This window comes from Equus quagga, chromosome 6 (assembly GCF_021613505.1).
Source record: "Equus quagga isolate Etosha38 chromosome 6, UCLA_HA_Equagga_1.0, whole genome shotgun sequence".
Classification (NCBI taxonomy): domain Eukaryota; kingdom Metazoa; phylum Chordata; class Mammalia; order Perissodactyla; family Equidae; genus Equus; species Equus quagga.
In genome coordinates this window covers 107798188-107808569 of record NC_060272.1, presented here as the reverse complement: position 1 = coordinate 107808569, position 10382 = coordinate 107798188, and the positions used below count along the sequence as shown (strand labels likewise).

The window sequence follows — 10382 nt, the reverse complement described above, 5'->3', positions numbered from 1 at the left end:
AATCATTGGAAACAGACCTGATTCCACACAAATTAGCCAATAATAACAATTGTTCTGTTTGACCATGTCTCAACCAGTTTTCCAGTATAAAAAAATGCCGTACCCGAATTTTCTGTGTGTATTCTTTATTAAAATAGCAAGAGTTGGACAAAGAAATTGTTTAACCCCATAATGTGAGATGGTAGAGAATTCACCATAGTTCTAATCAGACCTCTCTCTCTCCCTCCTCCCTCCCTTCTTCTTTCCCTTCTCCTCCTCCTCTACCTCCACCTCCTTCTCCTCCTCCTTCTCTCTCTCTATTCAGACAAATATGCCTTCATTAGTTTGGACAAAAACTCATATTCATTGCATTGTCCCTTTATCTCCTGTATTTATCAGGAAGCTTAGAGCCAAATTTAGTGCCTAATTGTAACAAAACATTCTGGTATACAATAGTTTTGGCTTCGGTCCTATTCTCATCCATTATTCTTATGTTTTCCACTAGGTTTAATCTGGCAACTTCAAGAATTATAAACCCCAAGTGAGTACAATTCTAGAAATTAACAGTTTCCATGAAAATTTTTTTATCAAACCAAACCTTAATATTAACTATATAACTGTTATGTTTTGTAATAGTCCAAAATTTTATAAAAGGGCAACAGTGTTCTTTTTATTATTACCTTTTTTGTGGTTTATATTCTTTTATGGTGGTAAACACATAACATAAAATTTACCGTCTTAACTATTTTTAAGTGTAGCACAAGTATATACACGTTGTGAAACAGATCACCAGAACTTCTTCATCTTGCAAAACTGAAACACTATATCCATTAAACAACAACTTCTTTTTTCCCCCTCCCCCAGCCCCTGACAACTACCATTCTACTTTCTGTTTCTGTAAATTTGACTACCTTCGTTACTCCATATAAGTGAAATCTTACAGTATTTGTCTTTTTGTGACTGGCTTGTTTCATTTAGCATAAAGACCAGGGTTCAGACCTGGTCTGTGCTGATCACCTTCATGTTGCTCTGCTAGCCCTCTAAGCTACCCTTAACTGTTCCCCATCTGTAGAGTAGAGATGATAATAATACCTATCTTATCAGCTTTTCTTTTTTTTTTAATGCTAGAAACCAAGAGCTCAGAGTAATCCATGCCCTTAGCAGTGTATTTTGGGGGGTTTTTGCTTGTTTGTTTTTCTGCTTTTTCTCCCCAAATCCCCCCAGTACATAGTTGTATATTTTAGTTTTGGGTCCTTCTAGTTGTGGCATGTGGGACGCTGCCTCAATGTGGCCTGACGAGCGGTGTCATGTCTGTGCCCGTGATGGGAACCAGCGAAACCCTGGGCCGCAGAAGCGGAGCACACAAACTTAACCACTCGGCCACAGGGCTGGCCCCAGCAGTATATTTTGGATTAGACACAAAGAAGAACTTCCTAATGATTGGTGCTGTTACACAAATAATGAAAATAGAACTAGTATTTATTCAGCCCTTATTATGTGCTAGATACTGCTCTAAGCACTTTACATTCCTTAATTTTTACCCTCTTAGCAATCATATGAGATAGACATTATCTCTATTTTACAGACAAAGAAACTGAGGTTTAGAGAGGCCCAAGATTCAGAGTTGGGAAGTGGTAGAATCAAAACTTGAACCCTGAACCTTAACACTTAACAACTTCACTGTACTGTCTCTTTCCACAAACTTATTTTCCCCCTAACTAAATATACATAGTTAACATCAGGCTGACTTATTAACTAATTTTTTTTAAATTCCTAAGAATATTTTTTCTTTCTGAATCCTTCATACAGAAAGATTACTCTGCTAAGAAAATGAATGAAATCGGCATTTTCACATTCACCTGGAGAATAACATTCTTTGTATCTTAAGCAAAAATGAAAACAATAATTTATCCAAAGGGTCATGTGAATTCTTGAAAATAAGCACTGGAAGGAAGAGAGGGAGGAATGAATCACATCACTCAGATATGATGTTGAAGATTATAAATGAATCAAGGAGTTAACCTTTTAACAATTGGGTAGTATTTTAACAACATTAGCACATCCAGATCATTCAACATGTGATTCACCAATTAAAGAATTTACCCCTACCCAAGTCACTTCCTAAAAATGCCCAATGTAATGCAGTACAGGCTCTTACTTTCCTCTGAAAGTCTCTAGGATTTGATTGTGTTCTTGCCTTGGGCTGCACTACCCGAACCCCAAGCAAGCACATTGTTCTCGGAGGTTGTCTCAGGATTCCCCTGTCGTAAAGACAAGAAAATTGACAAAGATGGCCAGAGCTCCCTTCATGTTTTTACCTTGATCAGGTAGGGTGAAACACGTGGGCTTAAATCAGCCAGGTGTGTGGATTGGAAAAGGAAGTTGGCCATTGCCTATATATACTTTATTATTAAGCCCATTTCCTTCCATGATCAAGGAGGTAAAAACCAGTTTACCTGATAATGTCTGTTAATATTAGGGCTTATCCAGCTCTGTAACCCAGATCTCTGGTGAAAATACTTATTGGCTAAAATGTGGCAGCATATCGAGACTCAAGGATTCAAGACTCAAGGAATAGGAAATGGGTGCTGAGATCCTCTAAAGAGGATCTCAAAATATCCTGTTATTGCTCATACAATTCCCTCCTGTGGTTAAAGTATTCACTAGAAGAAATATCTACTTAAGGTTTTATCATCCTCTGCTAATCTACAGATTTTATAAAAATAATGGACGTTTTTAAGTTTATTCATCAGGAAAGCACTAATAACAATACCCCCAAGCAAAAGTTTCAAAACAAACATATTCAGACCATATAACCACCATGTAATGAATTTTAAAGATGTCTAGTCTTAGGCAAAACTCAGTTAATGCAGACATAAAGTTGAGGATATAAAATCAAAGACAGTCAAGGAATTAAAATATGTAAACGCAATTGTTAACACTTTATAATGCCATTAACCTTAACAAAGCAAGAGAAAGGCCATAGAGTCACAAGTTGAGAAACTGTCCTTTAAGTGTAATAAAATCGGTGAAAGAGCCTAATTCAGTTTGTTAGTATGAAACATGGTACATAGCATTATTATATTCAGGCCATATGGGTAAGTTATAAATCCTCCAAAATTTTATATGTACTTTTTGTCTTTCATTTACTTATGATTGCTTCCTCAGTGTTCTATTGAGAACATGTTGGCATTTCTGTCTTGTTTCATTATTCCACTTATTAATAGTTGCATTTCCTGGGTTCTCTTGCTTCTTATTAAACTTTGGACAAATACAGATAAAAAGAAAATGGAGCAAAAGAGAACTTCTGAAAGAAGTACTACCTAAGCAAGCAAAGAACCATCCAGTGTGTCAATATTCAATAATCCTCCAAAACCTTTCTCTCCTGTCTCACAAAGACGCTGTCACCTTCAAGAACAGGGTACCATCTGTGAGGCTGCTTCCTGCAGAAGCAACCCTGTGCCCTCCTTCCAGCAATACACCATCTCCTCCACCTGGGTTCTTCTCCTTCAGAGACCCACCTGTCCTTTACTCTTTGTCTTTGTTTTGGTTTCCCCAGAAGCTGACCCTGAGACAAGAATACACATACAAATAGTTTTTTTGGGTGGTGATCTCAGGAAATGCCAGCAAAGGAAGGAAGACAAGGAAGGGAAGACAGCCAATAGAGGGAGTGTTTTCAAGCACGTTAGCTCTATGGGTAACAGGCACTTAGTCCCTCTAGGGAATTCTGGGAACCAGTCTAGAACTCATGCTTCTGAGTTATTCTACCTGAGAAGCAAGGAAGCTGGAGATTTATACACCAGCTCCTATCAATCATTAGTTAAGGGCTGCTCCTGGGAGGCATTAAATCTTTACACATCCAGCCTCTATGCTCACAGTTGGACCTTTAGCCACTAGAAAGCCATTGCAAGGTGGTGCAGCTGCTGGTAGTGGGTAAGGCCCTAAGGAGACATGGGCAGGGCACCAACAGCATCTGCTCCACTGGTGTCTGAGATTCCAGTCTAGTACACTGAGACCCATTATCGAAAGCCAGGGCTCAAAGAACAGGGAAGAAGACCAAAGGCTCTGGACACAGACTAGTTTCAGAATCTGGGTTCTTAACTTCTCTAAGCTTCAAAATTCCACAAAGCATTGTTATGGGGATTGAATAATTCATGTTCAAGTACCCAGTATTTTGACTGGCACATAGCACATATTCCCCAAAATGCTATTTATTAATAATGTTATTAACCCTTGATCCCCTCACAGAGACCTAAAATCAGACAGGATCTAAAAGTGTTCTGCTTGACCAGGTTGCCCAGCAGGAACCCAGAAGTTCCAGTCTTGCTACTGGCACAGCATTTACACTGGCTTCTGTGAGCAGAACTGATGAAATCTTTGGGTCTCAGTCCAACTAGTCTTGAAGACATGGACAGACGCAGCCCTGAATTATCATCAGAAGGGCAGAGGGTTGTCTCAAACTGAGTGGGGCTCAACAGGTCCCAGAAGAGTAGATAGATCCCAGTAGGAAGAAGTAGGTTCTAGGGCAGACCCATCTTGTGGTCTAGCTTACCTTCTCTACACTATTTTCCTACCCAGCCACTCAGACAGTCTTTAATTTTTTTTATGTTTATGAGAAAAAATAAGGGAGGAAAGAACTAGTACTTATCCTTCTCCATAACAAGTTCCAACACAAAAACATAACTGCCCTTCCAATAAGCAAGTATTTTTGGAATTCCGTAGTTCAAATGAAATTACATGGTTCACATACTCAAAGCATTTTTTTCCAACTGTTTTTCCTCCTCAGTCAGTGAAGACCAGACTTTTGGAAAAACTCAAACTTTCATTAAAGTTAAGCCATGAAGGATATAAAAGCTGGGTGGGTCCTGCTTAGATTTTTCTTTGTTGCTAAATATTGCTACCTAACTGACTGCAAAAACAGATTTTGGGAAGGGATGCAGAGGGCATGGAGAGCACTGTGGGGCCACATAAAGACAACAACAAAAAACTATGAGAAGAAAACGTATCATATTTTCCAAAAAAGCAGAAAACACTAATTTTTCCATTCTTAAGATAGCATCTGAAATAAATATATAGTAAATTTATTTCAGTACAAATCTGTATTTTTCTAAGTCAATCATGAATAATGAAGATTAGAATTGAAATTCCAAATTTTTAAAATGTTTAGCCACTAATATTTACAGACTCTTGATAAAAAAACACGTTGCCTTGCTTAATTAAAATAAACACATAGCCTCCCAAATCAACACTGGAAGGAGAAGCTCCACACGGAGAGGAACAGCTGGATCTTATATCCCCCTAGATTCATCTTCCTCCTGGCCTAGGGTGGAGGGCACTGTTCCCTCCTTTAATATTGGCCTAAGCCAGAACAGCAGACTGGTTTGATTCCCAGGGCAATTCCTGATAAATTTCCTGTACCCTAATCTCTGTCTCAGAGTCTGCTTCCCTGAGAACCCAATTTGTGGCAGGTAACCACAGTCCAGGTGTCCATAACCGGACACCTTAACTCCTCAAGTCTAGACCCAAAAAAGTAAGGAAGAGAAAGTCAAAGCAGCCTATTATTGTCTCTGTGTAGACCTGTCTTGTGCTTGCTTCAAGGGTGGTATTAATGATCACTCTCTCTCTCTCTGTTTTTTTTTTTTGTTTTTGGTGAGGAAGATTGTCGCTGAGCTAACATCTATGCCAGTCTTCCTCTATTTTGTCTGTGGGATGCTGCCGCAGCATGGCTTGACAAGCAGTGTGTAGGTCCGTGCCTGGGATCTGAACCCATGAACTTTGGGCCACTACCAAAGCAGAACTTGAGAACTTAACCACTATGCTGCCAGGCCAGCCCCATAATCACTCTCTTACAGGAGGAAATTTGCCTATCTCTCTTTTAAAGTCTCTGAATAATAACCATATTGAGAAAATAACCCCATAAATGTAATATTTATGAAAATGTGGGTTGTGGTGCCATTTTGTTGTAAACTATCTTAGAAATAGAGTCAATAAATAAATAAATTAGCAAAAAGGAAGAGAGAATGACTTAAATAGAAATGAAAGAAGTACTGATACATCTCACTTTGTAAAAACCCCTTCCTGAAAAAGTGGACTATGAACCATATTTGGTGAGTTAAATTATATTTTAAAGTCAGTAGTGGAACTCACCATTTAAAGATTTGTATGACAAATAGTTTTCAGAGAAAAAATTGCAAATTTAAATCACTACATCCCAATTTGTTATTTTATGAAACTAGATTTTACCTCACTGAAATGATTTAAACTAAAGTATTTGCTGTTCAAAGTCTAAAAACCACAGTAAAACATCTAATACAAAATTGTATTCAACTCTGATCAACTGTTCTTGACCCAATGTTTTTAGATATAGAGGGGAAAAATGTCTCTTCAAGTTATATATTGCTATAATGTTCTTGAGGAGATTAACCAAACTCTTTCTCAGAACTGGAACTTCGTTGTATTATTATTGCTCAAAATAATGCATTGACAAAGACTTATCATTCTCTCCTTTAAATAATTTTAATTCTAATGCTATGTTTTGGTAATGGGTTTAAACTTGATCCTGGATGAGTAGCCAAGAACAGAGAGATGAAGGTTAGGAACTTTCTCATCCTCTTCTGCCAAAGAGTGTTTTTCCCCCTTGATTAATAGTCACAGAGTAATCATGGGTAATTTGGTACCAGATTTGGATAGAGGATTGAGAACTTGGCCTTAGCTCTAAGCCAGCAATTCACATTTAAATAAAATGAACATTTGGATGCAATGCTCAAATTTAGATAAGATTGTATATAAAGATTCAGGAGGAAATTGGTCGCAAGATCACATCTATTTGCAGTGGAATGAGAAGCTTCCTTTGGAGATTAATAGTATACGTAGATCTGTTATTGCAGAGCTACCTAAACCTGTGTACATGATATCATCAGAGGCAACAGGCACAAGTACGTGGGTCAGGAATGTCCCTTGGAGAGGGAGAGTAGCATGTACCCAGATCCAAAATACTGACATGCACTCTCTTGAGAAGAATTTCAGATGCGTAAGGTTATTTCTTAAAAATGGACTTCTAGGTTACAAGTCACTTCACTTCTCTGGGCCTCTTATACTTCTCATGTGAAAACACAAAAGACATTTTGTGCCCTATACGGAAGGTGGAAGTGAAGGAGCAGCCATATTTACTTAAACACTGAGGAGGTCTGTGCAGGCCCATAGCTCTTGCAACTCCTTTCGGATCTCCTGCTTCAGCCTCTCCTGCTCTTGGGTCAGGAGTGTGTTTAACTCCGTGATGAATGACACTAGAGGTCTGGAAGTGGTGAGAGACACAGATTCCAGTCCATCCTTGTGGGTTCCAGTTTGTTCTTGCTTCCCTCACTTAACATCCTGACTGCATGTCCTGTGACTACCGCCAGCACTAGACACAGGAACAACAGCCTCACATAGGCAGGGTAACCAGCTTCCATAATTGCATATAGTCAAATCTCTATAGTAAATCCCTTCCTGTATTTATTTCTCATAGTGATTCTGCTTCTCTGAGCAAACCCTGACTGTTTTCGTTTCCTACTATTACAAAAAGTGCTACTATCAACATCCATGTTTGTGTTTTCTGGCGGACTTGTGCAAGAATTCCTCTACAATGTATACCTAAGAGTACACATTGCTGGATTGTAGAGTATTCAAATGTTCAACTTTAAAAGATAATGCCAAATTCTATTCCAGAGTGCTGTTGCCAACTTATACTCACACCAGCATTGCCTGAGAGCCTCCTTTGATCCAAGTCTTTGCAATTACTTAGTATAGTAGTACTTCTTAAGTTTAGCCCATCTGAAGAATATACTATGGTTTTTTAATGTAATCTTAATTAACATTTATATGATCACTAATGAAGGTGGAGAATCTTTTTATACTTTTATTTTTGATATTTTCTCTTCTGCAAAGTGACCATTTATGGATTTTTCTGTGGCATTGCTTGACACTTAATTAGATACACACAGGATTTCTTTAAATATTCTGGAAACAAATCCTTTCGAGTTATATACAGTGGTGTGCTGGAGTTGGCTTGTACAGTCTCACAGGAGTAATTTTGTGTATCTCTTCCTACCTCCATGTTTATCGACATCATGTTGGTAGCTTGAAATAGGCCTTGGTGGGAGTATTTTCTCCATGAAAATCATCAAACTCTACAAATCACGGCTTTCCCCTTGGAAACCTAGTTTTTAAACATTTACCAGCATATCACTATTTATATATATTGCAGATATCTACTAGTGGCTTGTGGCTTGTCTACAAATTCTTTTGTGGGGTCTTTTGAAAAACAGAAAGCCTTAATTTTACTGTAGTCAAATTTGTCGATCTTTTCAGTTTTAGATAAGCTTTTTTCTGTGATTTGTTTAAGAGCGTCTTCTCTACCCCAAAGTTATAAAGATATTATCCTGTATTTTCTTTTAGATGTTTAAAAATATCAGCTTTCACATCTAGTCTTTAATATATCTAGAATTAACTTCTTATTATTGTGTGAGGTAAGAGTCCAATTTCATTTTTTCCCCTATGTTGTCCCAGCACCACTTATTGACTAACCATTTCTTTCCACAGTATATACAATACCACATCTGTTATATTTTATGTCCACATATGTGTGGATCATATATATGTGGATATGTTCTGGAATCTCTACTATTCCATTAATCGATTTGTCTATTGAAGCATCAGTACCACACTCTGTTCATCATTATAAATTTATAATTAAAGTCTTCGAATCTGATACTCCAAGTTCTCCTACCTTGTTGTTCTCCAAAAGAGTCTTTGTTATATTTTGACCTTTGTTCATCTGTACGCATTTTAGAATCAGCTTGTCAATTTGGGGGGAAAATCCTTTTGGGATTTGGAATTAAATTACGTTAAATCTATAGATCGAATTGGAGAGAACTGGCAACTTTACAATAGTCTTCCAACATCCTTCACCATTTATTTCTATAATAGGTCTTTGATGTTCATCAAATAGTTTTCAAATTTATTCCATATAGGTCTTATATAACTTTCATTAAATGTAGCTTATGTTTTTTGTTACGGTAAAGTGCATTTTTTTTTCAAAATTGAATTTTCTAACTCTTTGTTGCCAGTGCTTAGAAATATATTTGATTATATGTTGGTATTCTATTCATCCCTGTTGCTAAGCTGTTTCATTATTACTAATCATTTGCCTGTAGATTCTTTGGGACTTTCGATGTAGACAATTATATATTTATGAATAAAGGCTATTCCAATACTTCTACCTTTTACTGCTTTTCCTCATCTTTGTGCTTTGTTACTTCTTTTTCTTGTCTTACTACACTTGTTAGGAAATCCAGTATCATGTTGCATAGAAGTAAATGGACTTCTTTATTTTGTTCCTGACTTCTTAGAGTCTACTTCTCTTTTTTTTTTTTATGACTAGGAGTACTGTTTGCCACATCTTTTAAGATGATCATATGCTTTGTCTCCTTTAATCAGTTAATGTAGTGAATTATATTTGTATATTTTCTAATGTTTAACTATCCTTGCATTTCTGGATAAACTCAACTTGTTTATGATGTATTATCTTGCGTGGTTTTGATATCAAGATTATATTAATCTCATACAATGACTTGTGTCATAGTCTCTCTTTTTCTGTTCTCTGGGACGGTTTTAAAGATTGGAGTGGTCTCTTCCTTGAAAGCCTGGTATAAGTCATCTGTAAAAATATCTGAACTTAATATTTTCTTTGTGGGTAGACTTTAAAATATGGATTACATTTTGGGGGCCGGCCTGGTGATGTAGTGGTTAAGTTCATGTGCTCCACTTCGGCAGCCTAGGGTTCATGGGTTTGTATCCTGGGCACAGAACTACATACCGCTCATCAAGCCATGCTGTGGTGGCATCTCACATACAAAGTGGAGGAAGATTGGCACACGTGTTAGCTCAAGGCCAATCTCCCTCACCAAAAATAATATATATATATATACATATATAGATTATACTTCTTTAGTAGTTATAAGTCAGTTCAGGTTCTCTATTTTTGAGTAAATTTTGTTGTTATATTTTTCTAATAATTTTCCCATTTCGCTTAAGTATTCAAGTATTTGGCCTAAGTTGATACATTTTTAAAAATTTGTGCCTTATCTTTATGTCCCTTTCCTTCCTAATATTGCTTATTTTTTCTTTCTTTCTTTTTCTTGCTCAATTTCAGCAAAGATTTCTCTATTTATAAAAGAAGACTTTAAGGTTTTGTGGATTTTCTTCTTTTGTATCTTTGTATACTTTTTTGTGAACTTCTGTTTTTATCCTTATCTACTTCTTTATACTTGTTTTTATCTATTGCTCTTTTCCTAATTTCTTAAGTTGAACACATAGCTCGCTAATTTTCAACCTTTCTTCTTGTCTAAAGTAAGTGTAAAAAT

At 36.9% G+C, this 10382-nt stretch overlaps 1 long non-coding RNA gene across 1 annotated transcript in view; it reads left to right on the top strand.

Annotated features, from left to right (window-relative positions):
* Positions 1-484: 484 nt before the first annotated feature.
* The window catches only part of LOC124241164 (uncharacterized), a 32781-nt gene continuing 22883 nt past the window's right edge, over positions 485-10382 (top strand). Inside the window, exon 1 of the long non-coding RNA XR_006889133.1 lies at positions 485-520. This is a non-coding gene — a long non-coding RNA (uncharacterized LOC124241164). The remainder of the gene's footprint in view (positions 521-10382) is intronic.